Here is a 12,528-nt window from a genome sequence, read left to right as displayed (position 1 = left end):
AGCTCATCGCAAACTAGGAATGGTAAAGAATCGCTATTTATTCCTTAAAGTTCGCTATTTAGGAAATGCAAATAACTTTGATGATACATATGGCGGTTCATCTCTAACAAGATAAGAAGCATAGGGATAGATTTATGATGACTGGCGCATCACCAGGGATGTGTTAGTCATTCTGTGCCGCTGTTCCGTCACCTATGGTGTGCTGCATTTACAATGCGGCGCATCACGGGGCAAAAACAGCACAGATGCGTGATGTATCTGTGCCGTAAAGGTGGCGCATTGCTGGAGTTGTATCGCAAGTGTGATGAAGGTCCAGCAAGGGTCGGGGGTGCCCCTGTCGCAGGGTTTCTGTTCTCACACAGAACTGTGGACAGAGGATTGGAACCTCGGCGAATTAGGGTGTCCCAAAACTCACGTTAGTAATCAAAAACTATTTAGCAAGCTAGGTACAGTGTCACATTGGATATAACAAACTCTCAATGTTTAGACAATCCATAATATGAACTTATAGTACCTCAGGATACGTGGAACTCATGAACAGTCGGTCGTTATATATTTCTTAGAAACCAGAACATGGAGTTAAGAAGAACACATGTGTATTTGAAATGTTTATTTACTAATGCCGTCTTCTCAGGCGTAGTACCTTAGATAATAAAAGTACACATATTATCAGTAGCAAAATTACCAGCATAGTTACTAGTACATAAAAAGTGAATGGTGATAGTATGTTAACATGCTGTAAATGAATAAGAGTTAGTAACACTTATAAGCAGCCGCGGGCCGTGGAGGGAGTTACGGTGGGGCAGGGAGGCGGGGAGGGGGAGGGGCAAGGTAGAGAGGGCTCCACCCTGCTTCTCCCCCTCCCCGCCTCCCTGCCTCACCGTAACTCCCTCCACGGCCCGCGGCTGCTTATATCTCACCCTCCCTAATACACATATTATATTATTTGCTAAGAAGGTCTCTTTGTGTTGGTTTAGGGCGTGCCCATACTTTAGTGTCTTAGATTTGAAGGAATCACATCAGCATACACCAGCTCTCTCTTCATGTGAACCGCATCAACTGTTGTGTATGTGTGTTCGGCAAAGCAATATAAAACCCGCCTCATGCCCAGAATTGGCAGAAGTTGCACTTATGTTATGAGTATGAAGTCGTGGAGATCAGACCTCATAACAATTCTGTATCGTGTTGTTCTTGAAACTTTAGCACTCGCTGTACAGATATAGTTTAACAAGTAAAGCAGATAGTAGACCAATAACATATTATTCTCATGTAAACCACGATGAACTACTAGGTGGAAAGCTAAAGCAACAACTAAATGTCGTGTGCAGAAGTTGCAAAAAAGGAAAAATGGCGTTTAAACCGGTAATGAGCCCATGCTAACTTAACACGGTGTAAAGATATCCAGGACCTAGATGACACCTCCTCATGATCCGGAAACGAACTGAATAAGATAATAGAAGTGCCATCTCATGAGAGCAGATTGCAAGTTTATATGTGGACGGTCCGCAAGGTAAAGCATTAAAAACTAGGAAAATTCAATGCTAAAGAAAAATAAAACAGCCAAGTACTTTATCGAGTCTTAAGCCAATAGGCAAGGTAAATAATAAAAACTTGACAATTAAGTCAATGAATTGTCAATGAAATGCTAGTACTCAGCATATGAAACATGAAAAAGGTCTATGACATAACTGTGTATGCAAAATAAGCTGCAACAGCCTCCAACAGGAAGTCACCGTCTTCATCCGAAAACAGTTCAGCCATCCAATTTAAAAGCGGAAAAGAACATACGTGCTCTCCCAGCACCGGATCCTCTATCACCATCAGAGGACAGCTCGGTGGGTTTTCAAGAAAGCTGTGTTCCAAGAAAGACTGTGCTGCCGCCAGTAAATTCCAGGGACCAAGTAGTCCATGCATCAATGCCACAGCCATAATCCTTTCGCCAGGACAAATCAACTCGTGAGTAATGATAGGAGTCATCAGCTGATTAAAGTCGACGTCAGGAGAAACCGGTCCGCAGAGACACAAATCAATGGCCCAATCGAAATCACAGGTCAGGCAGTGAAATACAGGCTGGACACAGGTGAAGTAGGAGAACCGAAAAGATAATCCATATGCCGTGCTTAATATCGCCAACGGCATTGTGCCATAATATTCTAGCATGCGATTGCGGAACAGTGTCAGCAGCTGCAGGGTCGGAGGTTGCATAGGAGGGACATCCATATTTAAAAATGTAAAAAAGCACAAGAGCGTCCGCTGGTAATGCAAGTAAAAATGCAATCCACGAACCAGAGTGGAGAAAATGGAATGAAAGGGAGCAGGGATGACTCCAAAGATTTTCTCAAATGAAGTCACGAGACCACTGGTAACAACTTTAAAAAAGTGTGCCAGGGATTTTGTGGAGGATGCGTTAAAGATAGTCGGAAACATGTTGCTGAAATTGAAAGGCAAACCTGTGTACGGGTGTTCGCTATGTGAAGTACGAAAGTTTCACGGGCCGAACTCAAGGCCACCTCTCTCTGAGACAAAAGAGCTCTTATTCTTGTCATGCCGTTGAAACGTGTCCCAAGGTTGGTATTTGTGGCCAGATTGAAAACTCCCTATGTTCATGTGTGGGAGGAAATAGAACATTTCTGCAGCAAATAACCCGTTCACTTACTGTTACGATAAAAGGAATACTTTTAATTAACTCAGAACAATCTTCATTATTGAGCATCAAATAACTACCATTTTCCAACAACTTGAACGTGGGGATGATAGCAGGAACTGGCGTGCCTTGCAACACGCAAGCCATATTTGGTCGGTGTTTGTTGCATGAATCGTGTAACTGTATGTGCCTACACATTAGTGAATGATCTGGCGTCTCAGTGCATTCCTCTCCATTCAGATAAACTTCTTGATCATCTTTGAAACATCTGTATGTGTATGGAAGCGACCAGACCTCATGAACAAAAGCACTACCTAAAGGTTCATAAAGACCTATTGGTATATATTTCATACAATTTGAAAACTTATATAAAGCAAAAGGCAGCGTTATTAAACCGTGGATAAGGCATGTTGCCAAAAAACCCGCAATCCTCTGCTGATGATGTCACTGAGCATGTCATGAATGATGTAATATGTGACATCATCAGTAGTGGATTATGGGTAATAGTATCTCTAGTTTACTCCCCTATAGCTGTCTTTCTTTTAACATAAGTGTGTGTTTCCTTCCCTTATACTTACTGTTTTTGGTTCGCTTCCAGTTCGCGTACCAGCGAGCGAACTAGGAAGCGAACTAAGAGAAATAGAGGTTGGCACAGTTCCAAATATTGTACCAATTTTTTAATAACGGGGAGGTAGTTCTGAAAAGAACTTTTTTTTTTATTTTTCTGAACATTTTTTTAATGTTTTTGAATTTTTCGGAACAGTTTTATATTTTTTTGGGTTTTTCTTGGAGGGGGCAATGAAAACGATTCATTGTAAAGGGCTCAACAGGAGCAACAAAACAAAAAAAAGAAGTATTTATTATTTTGGGCGTTTCGGACAAACTTGCATATGATAGTCAATAGCTCTGTTGATCAGAGTGATGCTTCTTTCTCCGTAGGAAATGAATCCATCGCAAAATACGCAGGTGTGTTTTACTTCACCAAATCTCATTTGTATATTTGGCACCATCTCCCTGCCCTCTGGTCCCGTTACTTCCGGTACAACAGATCTTCTGGCCATAATAGGGAGATTATCTAGGTCGTTCCGAAACTGTGCAGCACTGTAGTTGTTAGGATGCCACCTAGTCATATGGCGATGCATTGTGTAGTTTCCGAAACTGTATTTTTTGTCGGTCCCTCTGGACAGTCTATCTTGACATATAAGGCAAGTTACGTATCTTGCATTTACTTTTTTCTGACCTTTGGGAATTTTAAAAAATTGCCAAATGAAGTTTTCTTTCCGGTGAGACGTCTTGGGCTGCTCAGGCAAAAACTGCCTCTCTTCGTGCTCGTCCTCCTGTTCCTCTTCTTCTTCTTCTTGTTGAATTACAACTTGAGCAGGTGGTCCACTCTTCCTTGGATGTGGTGGAGGTGGTGGGGAAGCACCAGCTGAAGCTACTAAAGAAGCCATTGCTCAGTGATCACAAAGGGTCTTTCTCTCACAATGATGAAAGTCAGAGTGAGGAAAGAAGGAGGGATTTTCATCATTTGGGAAAAACAAGAGTTCTCAACCAATCAAAAGTGTTCATTTTAGATTATATGACCTAGTCTTACATCATTAGGAAACCAAAAGTGAAATGAACCAATGAAAAGTGTTATTACCAAGTCACATGACTTGCTGTGTTTACGTTAAGCGCTTTGCAGGGCCTCCCGGTTTGCTTCCAGAAACCTGCGCTTTGGCACTCGCTTCGCGTACCAGTTCGCTAACGTAGCACGTCATATGACGTATCACGCGACAACGTGGAACGTCATGCGGACGGGAGGCGTCACGATGTTGTTTTCTAACGCGGCACTTGCGGTAAAGAAACGTTTACCGGCTCGCGGTCTATTTCGCGGCATCAAGGTCAGCTAACGGGAAGCTTCCCGATTCGCGAAGCGGGAACGAAGAAAAAAAAATATTTTAAAAAAAAATTATTCATAAACATATAAAATATATTTTTGGATTTAAAGAAGAATACATTTTACAGCTACAGATATTAGCTGTTAAAAAAACAATGAAATTCACAGAAAAAACCATAGGTTATAGACCATATATAGTTAGGAATTAGCATTTACAAAACCTTGAAAATTCACTGAAAAAACCATAGGTTATAGACCATATATAGTTAGGAATTAGCATTTAGAAAACCTTATTTCACTCACACAAAACCATTGAAATTCCATATATAGTTAGTTGCACTAACTATATATCGCGCACCCGCAATCCACTGCTGATGATGTCACATATTACATCATTCATGACATGGTCAGTGACATCACTGATGACATCACTGATGACAACATCCAGTGATTATGTGTTTCTGTAAAGTTTAAATATGTTTTACATATTGAAGAATGAGTGGATGTATAAGTGTCTGAATGAAGGTTTTAGTAGGTGCGTGATTGACTGTATGAGTGAGTGATTAAATGCGTCTTACTAAATGCACGGGTTAGTGACTAAACTGTCTGAAAGTGTGCATCAGTATGTCTGTTGTTGTGCAAGCTGCTGCATGTGTTGATCAGTAGCTATATAAGTAGCTATATGGGTTATTGATTGGTTGCACAAGTATTTGTATGGGAGACTGAGTGTGTGTATGGCTGGCTGGGAGGTGTGTGACTCTGTGCAGATCAATGTGTACTTGTATCAGTGATTCTATAAGAGAGTAAGTATGTGTTAGTATATGTTTGAAAATGTAAGGTACTCTATGTTTAACTGTGTAGATTAGAAAATGGAAGTGTGATTGATTCTTTACAGGACTGACTAGGTGTGTGAGTAACTCCATGGATGAGTGGCAGAGTGTGAGTGTCTGTATAGGTGTATGAGTGCATATGATAGTGTTGTAAAGATGAGTGATTGTATGTATGAATGATTGTATGGGTGAATGAGTGAATGTGTGTGTAGACGTAGGAATCAGTGAATGCGTATGTAGTAACTAGTATTGGTGTGTCAATGGTTTCAAAAATTATACTCTGTATTTAACACTGGGTGTAACAGAGGTTATATTAAAGTTGAGGAGATGCATTGTATTGTCACATTAATGATATCATCATTGATGTGACCATTGATGTCAAAAGAGATATCATCAGTGATGTCATTTGAGATGTCATCAGTGATGTCATCAGTGATGTCACTGACCATGTCATGAATGATGTAATATGTGACATCATCAGCAGTGGATTGCGGGTGCGCGATATATAGTTAGTGCAACTAACTATATATGGAATTTCAATGGTTTTGTGTGAGTGAAATAAGGTTTTCTAAATGCTAATTCCTAACTATATATGGTCTATAACCTATGGTTTTTTCAGTGAATTTTCAAGGTTTTGTAAATGCTAATTCCTAACTATATATGGTCTATAACCTATGGTTTTTTCTGTGAATATAATATATATATATATGTATTATATGTATATATATATATATATATTCACAACGCCAAACCCCACAATCCTTGGGATTCTTTTCCAATAGAGAGCACTCGGAGCCAATACAGCGTGGTTTCGCCAAGTATTTTAATAACAGAAACTTTCCGCAGTTAAGTCAAGCTTACAAACGCGTTTCGGCGTTACCGCCTTCGTCAGTGTAAACTGCCATTAGTTTGATTAGTGATTTAAATAAAACCATGGTGACATCCTTTCACATGTTCTAAAAAATAAACATAAAAAACGGCACATAGCTGGTAATTTCATCATTACTCGTGGCGGCCATCTTATAATGGGTTGAATACAATTTTACATTGATCATTTTCATAACATTTCATACCATCATGTTATTCATTCAACATAATTATTTACCCGATATGTATAACGGTAAAAATCTGTTTCATGATTTACTCATTCAAATGTTCGTGGTAACTTATGTTTGATATTTATATTTTGAGGCGCATATTCAGACAGTGCCATTGATTCGCAGAAGCCCACTACGATCCCGTTTTGGGCCCTGACGAATAGTTCACATTTTTGCAATATATGGAACAATTTCCTATCTCAAGTTTGGTACAATCAAGCCCTGGATGGGCAATTTAATTTTAGTCATATTGTGTGCTTACACAATAACCATTCAAGATTGTTCCTCTATTTTTCCATAGTGAAATGTTGTTTTGGTTTCTAGGGGTTGGGCAGACATCTTACACATAGTTGTTTGCATGTCATTTCTGTGTTTCCTCTCTCAGGGTTCATATAAATTCACAAGTGTCAGGATGAGAGTATTTCAGATGTGAGTCCACATCTCCTCTTCATTATTCATCCCGCCCGGGGTCTTAGTCTGAAGCTGGATAATGAATCTTGATTCTAAGGTTCTTAACTTTTTGATCCAGTTCCCCCCTCTCTCTGTTTTGACTAGTTGGTCCAGTATAAAGTAAGTTAGTAAATTGCTGTTGCTATTGTGTACTTGCTCAAAATGGCGAGCTACTGGATAACGTGGATCTTTTGAGGTGATAGCCCTCATATGTTCAAGGACCCTGAGTTGGGTAGGTTTCACTGTGCTCCCTATATACTACTTCCCACATGGGCATATTAAGCAGTACACAGTGTGGTCAGAATTACAGTTGAGCAGCTTCGTTATCTTTGTTTTGTTTTTCCTCCCTGGAATTTGATATTCTTTGACCTTTTTTGAATTTTTGCAGGCCTTGCACTTCATACATGGGAAAAAACCTAAAACAGTCGGCTTTTTCTTTTTCTTATTCTCATAGTGGCTGTTGACTGAGTGGTCCTTGAAGGAGTTTCCCTTTCTGTATGAAATAAGAGGATAGTTGGATAGGGATTTCCCTATTACAGAGTCTGTCTTCAGAATTTTCCAGTTTTTTCGCATGATATTGAAAACTTCTGGTGACTTCTCTGAATAGTCAGTAATCATTCTGATTTTTGATTCAGCAGATTTCGGTTTGTCTGTTAGTAGGTCGTTTCTCCTCACTAAATTGCTTCTGATCTCAGCTTGATTCAGGATCCCTTTCCCATAACCTCTTTGTAAGAATCTCTTTTTAGATTGCTCCTTCGCTTTGTCAAACTCCTGTTTGGTCGAGCAGTTGCGTTTCATCCGCAAAAACTCTCCCAGGGGGATATTATTGATTACGCTACGGGGGTGATAGCTGTGTGAGTGCAAAATTGTATTCCCCGCAGTCGGTTTTCTATAGACTGCAGTCTGAATCAAATCATCCTCCACATAGACCCGAAGGTCCAGGTAGAAGACCTCACTCCTGCTGATATTGCTGGTGAAGCTGAGGTTTAGATTATTGTTGTTTAACTCAGCAATGTATTCCTCAGCCTCATTCTGTGAACCCCGCCACACCAAAAACAAGTCATCGATGTAGCGGGTCCACAGGATGATTTTATTCAACCACCGGTCATTGTCCCCCGCCCAGGCCACGTGCTTCTCCCACCAGCCCACGAATAGGTTCGCGTAGCTGGGGGCGAAGCACGTGCCCATCGCGGTCCCCTGGAGTTGTAAATACAGTTTCCCTGCAAATAGAAAGATGTTATTTCTTAAACAGAAATCTGTCAATTCCAGCAGCATCGTGTTGTGACTTCGATATTTAAGAGATCTATTGTCTAGGAAGGTTTTCATTGCCAGCAAGCCATCTTCATGCCTAATTGAGGTGTATAAACTGGCAATGTCCAATGTTATTAGGATCATATCCTCTTCCCACTTGACGTCCTGTATGATTCTCAAAAAGTCCTTCGTATCCTTCAGGTACGAGCTAAGATCTTTAACAAATGGAGAAATGAAGCTATCAATGTAACTTGAAGTTTTCTCGAGTAGACTGTCTTTTGCAGACACAATTGGTCTACCTGGAGGCCATACTTTGCTCTTGTGTACCTTGGGTAGGTGATAGAACGTGGCAATCTGGGGGAACTCACATTTCAAGTTGTTCCAGTCTTTGAGATCCAAGATCCCCGAATCCTTCCACTTAGTGATCAGGTTATTGAAGGCTCTAGTACTCTCTAGATGTTTTTCCCTTTTTACTTCCATATAGTGTTCTTTATTGTTCAATTGGGAAAGTGCCTCATCCTCATATTGGCTGCGTTTGAGGATGACGATATTTCCGCCTTTATCACTAGGTTTTATGATAATGTTCTCATCCTCTTTTAGATTTTTGATTACAGCCCATTCTTCCTTTTTTAAGTTTTTCCTTCTCCAATTGAATTTCTCTTGTAGTCCTTTTAGTTCTTCAATGACCACTTCCTGAAATGTGTCGATTCCATCATGTGGTGTTCTCGGATTAATTTTGGATTTGATTGTCATTTTACTCTTACAACCTTGTTGTGTGATCCCACATTCCTCCAGCATTTGTGTGGGTTGTATCTCCCAATCCTGGGAGTTGCTCATTCCAGTCATAGTTTGTACAATAGAGATGGCATGTAGATCCTTCCCAGTTATTGCTGCCAATGGATCAGTTTCTTCCATTCCAGTTCCATCATCAGTCTTAGGATTTAGAGTATGTATCTTCTGTAATTTAATCTTCCCGATAAATCTAAACAGATCTATCCGTGTCTGCGTGTAGTCAAATGCCGGAGTTGGACAGAAAGTCAGTCCAAGTTGTAATATTTTTTCTTCATTTGTTGTCAGTTCTCTATCCGATAAATTGATTATGGTGTTCTGTGTCGGCATCATTGTATTCATTTCCATGTTTTCCCTCGGGTGCTCCTCGTCACGACAGGGGTAAAAAAAAAAAAAAAAATTATATATATATATATATATATATATATATATATATATCAGAAATTGCCCAGCAATAGCAGACGCGCACCGATGTTGGTAAGTATATAACTTTTATTTCAGCTAAAATAAAAGTTATATACTTACCAACATCGGTGCGCGTCTTCTATTGCTGGGCAATTTCTGATGTATATATATATATATATATATATATATATATATATATATATATATATATATGCCTTGTCTCTTCTCACCATAGTTACCACGGCTGAAGTCACGGCACAGCAACAGGTTCAGTTCATAAAAGTAGTTTATTCACACACCATGTGCAAAATAACGTGCATCAAATAACGGACAACCTACGCGTTTCGGCTACTCCTAGCCTTCCACTGGACCATAGAGTCCTTGGGTCTAGACCTCATGTTTAAAGTGCATTAGTGTAAGTACCCTCTTCCCTTTCCATGGTCATCTAGACCAACAACCCTGCACAGTTCTTACTGGCTTTCCAACGCAGCCATTTTACATTTTAACGTTTCCGTAAAGTACTCTGGCTGTTCAAAATTGCTCTAAGCCAAGTTATAGTTTATACATATATACATATTAACATTTAAACAGTTTTATGCTTCCCATTTTTTTGTAGCATTTTCGATTTTCTAACAGTTCATGAACCAATGATTTATGATTATATTAAGTAAAGTACTCTACTAATTCCGCAAGTTGAGCAAAGTTGTTTTTTAACATAGTTTTCAATTAAGTCATTATTATCACGCTGGTTTATATGTACACTATTTACATTTTAGTAATTACTGTTAACAGTCTATTTAATGTTACATAATTATGTACATATACATTAGTACCAGATTTATAACATCGTGTTCATTGGATGAGGGGAATAAATGCTGAAGATTTCTGTAAAGTACAGGTTATTACATCCATAAATGTATGTCCTCATCACTCATCACTCATCACCCAGCCTTCTATGGTATTCCGCTTTTATCCATTTCCTTATTTCCTCGAGTTCATTCTAACAATGATTCATGATAAACTTTATCAAAAAACCTGGGACGCTATGATACTTTGGCTTTGAATTCGGGCTAAGGTGTTATACTTTGTTGTCCAGTTCCTAATCTCATCACATCTATTCACATATTTTTTTCTCACATGTTATTTACATATTTTTACACCTCTCTGTTTCGTGAACCAAGTCTCTCATTTTCTCTACCATTTTCTCCTCTTATATTTACAAGTGTACAAACAATTCGGCATCTAAGTTATGTCCATATGGGACCTCTGTTCCCATGCCTAGTATCATTCTGGATTCAAGTTTTCGAAGTTGTAATGTTCGATCTCCACCCCTTTCTGAGATTTTACTTAATTTGATTCCTGAATATTTCAGTAAGGCTGGGTTGCTCTGATGGTATTTGGCAAAATGTGTGGCCATCGGGTAGCTAGGGTCTTTGTTCTTGATTGCCCTTAAGTGTTGTAATATTCTTAATTTCAATTTATTGATCGTGCTCCCGATATAAAACTTATCACAGGGGCATTGTAGTCTATACACCACACATTTTGATTCACACGTGATGTGATCTTTCATTTTCTCTATTTTGCCATTTTGAAGTTTATATTCCTTGATGTTCACGCCATGATCACAGGCCTTACACTTATAGCACTTCCAGAAACCAGGAGCTGTTAACCAAGTTTGTTTGTCTGGTTCTCTTAACTCAAGATGGCTTTGAGTTAAGATATCTCCTAGAGATGAAATTTTCCGGTAAGCAATGCTTGGATAGATGGTTAAATTCTTTTTCAAAGTTTCATCCAGGAGCAAGATTTTCCAATGTTTTTGTAATGCTCTTTTCATTTCACTACTTTGGTTGTCAAAATCTATGATTAGTCTTGTCACTTCATTCTTATGATCATTTTCATTGTCCATGATGTTTTCAAACCTTTTGGTTTTTGGTATAAGCAAATCCACTCTCTTTTTCTAGGCCATCCTTGATTTTGCAGATGATATCACTTCTTCTGGATACCCCCTCTCCAAAAACCGTTGGCTCATTTTGTTTATTTCATCTTCTAGGTCCATTTGTTCGGAGCAGTTTCTTTTTGCTCGCAGCATTTGGCCATATGGAATTCTCCATTTCAATTTCACAGGATGTCCACTATTCGCGTGGAGGATGCTGTTGCATGATGTTGGTTTCCTATGGATTTTAGAGCACAATTTGTTGTTCTTTACAAAGATCTCTAGTCTAAGAAGATGAGATTTGTGGAGCTGATGGTTGAAGTGAAATGCAGATTATATTCATTTACCTCCATGGATTCAATGAATAATTGGAGTGAGTTGTTGTCTCCTTCCCATATGATGAACAAGTAATCTATAAAACGACACCAAAGTTTTATTCTGGACCCATTTTCTTTTTCTTTTTTCACTACCTCACTTTCCCAGGCCCCCATCAGGAGGTTCGCATAAGTGGGCGCAAATGGTGTTCCCATTGCGGTCCCCTGCTTTTGGAGATACATCTTTCCCAAAAACAGGAAAGCATTGTGTGTTAAGCAGTAGTGAAGCATCTCCAGTAGCATTGCTGAGTGTTCCAAAAGGCTTACTGAGCGTGCTCCTAGCACATTTTTGACAGTTTTCACACCATCATCATGACGTATCGAGGTGTAAAGAGAGGCAACGTCAATAGTTGCCATTAGATAGGTTGGTTTCCATTCACTCTCAGAGATCTTTTTTAGGAAATCCATTGTATCCCTCAGGAAAGATGGTAGTGCTGTCACATAGTTCACTAAAAATATATCTATGAATCTTGATGTTGATATATATATAGATTGTAACCACCTCTCCATTAGATGAAGAATTGGAGTCGCACTTCACTTGGTTCTCGGGCAATGATTTCTTGGAATTCACGTTGTTGATGGCAGTCCTGACGTGTTTCGTTCTGACTCGAACTTTTTCAAAGGTAAGCCGCACACTTTTCATTTGCCGTTTCCTACAGCGATTGCCTTTATCAGTGTTCTGTATTCCTCGGGTGGGCTGTCCCTCAGGTGGGCAGGGTTAGAATCTCGGCATGCTGGAACCTGTAGTCCTTGTGCACAGGTTAATCAAAACCCTCCGGTGGGTGGTGCAAAATGAATTCAATTCAATGATGTGACTGTGTCCTTGAACTTTCGTGCCCCGTAGCAGCCCACTTTTAAGGCTGACACAGGAATCAT

This window comes from Lissotriton helveticus, chromosome 11, assembly GCF_964261635.1.
Source record: "Lissotriton helveticus chromosome 11, aLisHel1.1, whole genome shotgun sequence".
Taxonomy (NCBI): domain Eukaryota; kingdom Metazoa; phylum Chordata; class Amphibia; order Caudata; family Salamandridae; genus Lissotriton; species Lissotriton helveticus.
The sequence above is the reverse complement of the archived record's forward strand: the minus strand, read 5'-3'. Positions refer to the sequence as shown.